The 5,000-nt window shown below is 53.0% G+C and overlaps 1 non-coding gene across 1 annotated transcript in view; it reads right to left on the bottom strand.

The window, feature by feature from the left end:
• Positions 1-1,590, bottom strand: part of LOC124733047 — a 1,909-nt gene extending 319 nt beyond the window's left edge. The window contains exon 1 of the ribosomal RNA XR_007008878.1: positions 1-1,590. This exon is cut by the window's left edge and continues 319 nt beyond it. This is a non-coding gene — a ribosomal RNA (small subunit ribosomal RNA).
• Positions 1,591-5,000: the final 3,410 nt, after the last annotated feature.

The following is a 5,000-nucleotide window of genomic DNA, read 5'->3' on the forward strand; positions in this document are numbered from 1 at the left end:
TGATTCCTTCAGTGTAGCGCGCGTGCGGCCCAGAACATCTAAGGGCATCACAGACCTGTTATTGCTCAATCTCGTGCGGCTAGAAGCCGCCTGTCCCTCTAAGAAGAAAAGTAATCGCTGACAGCACGAAGGATGTCACGCGACTAGTTAGCAGGCTAGAGTCTCGTTCGTTATCGGAATTAACCAGACAAATCGCTCCACCAACTAAGAACGGCCATGCACCACCACCCACCGAATCAAGAAAGAGCTATCAATCTGTCAATCCTTCCGGTGTCCGGGCCTGGTGAGGTTTCCCGTGTTGAGTCAAATTAAGCCGCAGGCTCCACTCCTGGTGGTGCCCTTCCGTCAATTCCTTTAAGTTTCAGCTTTGCAACCATACTTCCCCCGGAACCCAAAAGCTTTGGTTTCCCGGAGGCTGCCCGCCGAGTCATCGGAGGAACTGCGGCGGATCGCTGGCTGGCATCGTTTATGGTTAGAACTAGGGCGGTATCTGATCGCCTTCGAACCTCTAACTTTCGTTCTTGATTAATGAAAACATACTTGGCAAATGCTTTCGCTTCTGTTCGTCTTGCGACGATCCAAGAATTTCACCTCTAACGTCGCAATACGAATGCCCCCGCCTGTCCCTATTAATCATTACCTCGGGTTCCGAAAACCAACAAAATAGAACCGAGGTCCTATTCCATTATTCCATGCACACAGTATTCAGGCGGGCTTGCCTGCTTTAAGCACTCTAATTTGTTCAAAGTAAACGTGCCGGCCCACCGAGACACTCAATAAAGAGCACCCTGGTAGGATTTCAACGGGGTCCGCCTCGGGACGCACGAGCACGCACGAGGCGGTCGCACGCCTTCGGCTCGCCCCACCGGCAGGACGTCCCACGATACATGCCAGTTAAACACCGACGGGCGGTGAACCAACAGCGTGGGACACAAATCCAACTACGAGCTTTTTAACCGCAACAACTTTAATATACGCTATTGGAGCTGGAATTACCGCGGCTGCTGGCACCAGACTTGCCCTCCAATAGATACTCGTTAAAGGATTTAAAGTGTACTCATTCCGATTACGGGGCCTCGGATGAGTCCCGTATCGTTATTTTTCGTCACTACCTCCCCGTGCCGGGAGTGGGTAATTTGCGCGCCTGCTGCCTTCCTTGGATGTGGTAGCCGTTTCTCAGGCTCCCTCTCCGGAATCGAACCCTGATTCCCCGTTACCCGTTACAACCATGGTAGGCGCAGAACCTACCATCGACAGTTGATAAGGCAGACATTTGAAAGATGCGTCGCCGGTACGAGGACCGTGCGATCAGCCCAAAGTTATTCAGAGTCACCAAGGCAAACGGACCGGACGAGCCGACCGATTGGTTTTGATCTAATAAAAGCGTCCCTTCCATCTCTGGTCGGGACTCTGTTTGCATGTATTAGCTCTAGAATTACCACAGTTATCCAAGTAACGTGGGTACGATCTAAGGAACCATAACTGATTTAATGAGCCATTCGCGGTTTCACCTTAATGCGGCTTGTACTGAGACATGCATGGCTTAATCTTTGAGACAAGCATATGACTACTGGCAGGATCAACCAGGGAGCTGCGTCAACTAGAGCTGAGCAGCCGGCCGCCCGGGAGTGTGTCCCGGGGGCCCGCGCGAACACGCAAGCGTCCGCTCAATCATTCTGCAAACAGGAGGAGGCTGAGCTCCCCTGCACAATACACCTCGAAACCCTCTCAGGTCCCGGCGGCGCGCAGCGCCGTCCCAAGTACTTGGTCGGGTTCGAGAGAGGCGCAATCGCCCGGAGTTAGGCGAGTAGACGCTTTCGGTGCGACCACCCGTGCTCCCAACTGAGCTTGCCGCTGCCGACAGAGGCCCGGGAGCGTGCTGTCGTGGCATTGCCGGCGGGAGACAACACGCGCCACCTACGGTGACCGGCAGCTCCAACGCCAGCGCCACAGAAGGACAAAAGCCCCACTTGGGTGCCGAAGCGAACTCTCCCAGCACAGCGCACGCGCCAACACATCCGCACAGCTGCGATACAAACCACCAGCGAGAACCGCTGGGGCGACCGAGCAGCAGACGGCGTCGCGGCGCCGAGCGCCGGGCGGCGGCGCATCCTCAACGCACACAGTCCTCAATCGGACCAGCACACTGAAGATGTCCACCGCGCTTCGCACCGGGCCCGCGAGGACCTACTTTGGCCGCACGGCGCCGCGCGCAGGGTGCGCCGGCGCGCAGCTGCGACGCCTGCCGCGTCCGTCGGCCGGCGCGCCTGCCACTGGCCGCCCCCACCAGCCGGCTGTAGCGCGTGCGCCCACGCACCGCGCGGCCAGCACGCCGGGAGGCGCCCCCTCACCGGCCGGGGACGGTCCCACCCAGCCACCGCCGCGTATCGCTTCACACCCAGATGCCGTTCAGTTTCGTCGGCATGGTGGGTATCGCTGGAACAACCGGTTCGTACCTCAACCTATCGTCGCCATCACCGATTCACCCCTAGCGAGAACAACCGCACCACAACAGGTTACCATTTGTTCATTTGCGTAACTTCACCAGAAAACGCAGGCGTCCATCGCCATTTGCAACTTCAACGATTATTGCATGCCTGTGTCAGGTGTCACGCCACACTACGTCTGCCCACATACACGCAACAAAATGTGCACGCCTAGACAATACGTGGAAGGTGGCCCCCGTACGTATGCGATGTCCATTGCTCGAACGACTGTCAACCGGCCTCTGTAGCATGTCGCAGATATGGAACGCGGTGCACCATGCCATCACGGTGTGTGAGGAGAGACGACTAGGTCCGAATACATCAACAGACAGCTCATGCTGATCGCCATCCACGGCGTCCGTTCCTCCCACACGTCTCTATGGCGTACCACACTGCAATCCAGCTCTCATAGGGAGACGACACGTAGCTGCGTGCACAATATTTGCACTGTATGGTCCGCCGTTTTTGGGCGCAGTCGTTGTACGGTCACACATGTGCCACGATGTATCATTCGGTACATAAGGACGAATGTGCAGTACAGATTGTGGTTTACGCGTACGACATTAGCGGACGGTTGACACAGGCCGCACCACAACGTAGCCTGAGTACGTCGCATGCGAAGGGCATTGAACATGCAAACTTCTCACCAACCAGCTTGCGAAGGCAGGGGGGCAAGGTGGGGACGTGGGGAGGGGCGGCATGTACGTCCTGCTGCCATCCACATTACAGTGTACAGCAGGAGCATGTGGAAAGTCAGCAAGACTTGCAAGGTGTTTAACATGAAGCGATACACAGGGGAGCGGGCAGTGCGAGTAGCGAACTATATTGCGAGGGTTGCGGGTGGGCAACACTACACTAATTGAACGAGTCGTATAACAATTACAGAGCAGGTTTAGGCGACAACATGGGTTACGTTAGGGGACAACGTGGGTTACGTTAGGGGACAACGTGGGTTACTTTAGGGGACAACGTGGGTTAGGTTAAGGCACAACGTGGGTTAGGTTAAGGCACAACGTGGGTTAGGTTAAGGCACAACGTGGGTTAGGTTAAGGCACAACGTGGGTTAGGTTAAGGCACAACGTGGGTTAGGTTAAGGCACAACGTGGGTTAGGTTAAGGCACAACATGGGTTAGGTTAAGGCACAACATGGGTTAGGTTAAGGCACAACATGGGTTAGGTTAAGGCACAACATGGGTTAGGTTAAGGCACAACGTGGGTTAGGTTAAGGCACAACGTGGGTTAGGTTAAGGCACAACGTGGGTTAGGTTAAGGCACAACGTGGGTTAGGTTAAGGCACAACATGGGTTAGGTTAAGGCACAACATGGGTTAGGTTAAGGCACAACATGGGTTAGGTTAAGGCACAACATGGGTTAGGTTAAGGCACAACATGGGTTAGGTTAAGGCACAACATGGGTTAGGTTAAGGCACAACATGGGTTAGGTTAAGGCACAACGTGGGTTAGGTTAAGGCACAACGTGGGTTAGGTTAAGGCACAACGTGGGTTAGGTTAAGGCACAACATGGGTTAGGTTAAGGCACAACATGGGTTAGGTTAAGGCACAACATGGGTTAGGTTAAGGCACAACATGGGTTAGGTTAAGGCACAACATGGGTTAGGTTAAGGCACAACATGGGTTAGGTTAAGGCACAACATGGGTTAGGTTAAGGTACAACATGGGTTAGGTTAAGGTACAACATGGGTTAGGTTAAGGTACAACATGGGTTAGGTTAAGGTACAACATGGGTTAGGTTAAGGTACAACATGGGTTAGGTTAAGGTACAACATGGGTTAGGTTAAGGTACAACATGGGTTAGGTTAAGGTACAACATGGGTTAGGTTAAGGTACAACATGGGTTAGGTTAAGGTACAACATAGGTTAGGTTAAGGTACAACATAGGTTAGGTTAAGGTACAACATAGGTTAGGTTAAGGTACAACATAGGTTAGGTTAAGGTACAACATAGGTTAGGTTAAGGTACAACATAGGTTAGGTTAAGGTACAACATAGGTTAGGTTAAGGTACAACATAGGTTAGGTTAAGGTACAACATAGGTTAGGTTAAGGTACAACATAGGTTAGGTTAGGTTAGGTTAGGTTACACGTTGTTGTAAGGAAAGGTGTAGGGGGGGGGGGGCGGGGGCGGCAGGTTCGTTGATAGTGATTATAGTAAGTGAATGCTTGTGACATGATCAGATTTGTCACGTCAGGATGCACGTTTGGCTTATTAGAGGCGGCGCTCCAATTCTATGCTTGTGTGAGACCTGTGTCTTTGACTCATGTCATTGTTTGTGCGCTGTGACAGGAGGTACTATTGTGATGTTGGGTGCACCGTTGTATAGGACATGTGTGGGTGTTGGTGCCTGGTCTGCGCAATGGTGGATGTCGAAAGGCTGGGATATTGTATTTTCCGCATGGACCTCCTGGTCTGGTTGTGATAGTGTGGATTGTGTAATGTGGCGGAGAAGATGCACTGGATGTTGTTCCATGCTGGTGCTTACATATTGTATGTGCGCC

Source organism: Schistocerca piceifrons, unplaced genomic scaffold, assembly GCF_021461385.2.
Source record: "Schistocerca piceifrons isolate TAMUIC-IGC-003096 unplaced genomic scaffold, iqSchPice1.1 HiC_scaffold_1377, whole genome shotgun sequence".
NCBI classification, from domain to species: Eukaryota; Metazoa; Arthropoda; class Insecta; order Orthoptera; family Acrididae; genus Schistocerca; species Schistocerca piceifrons.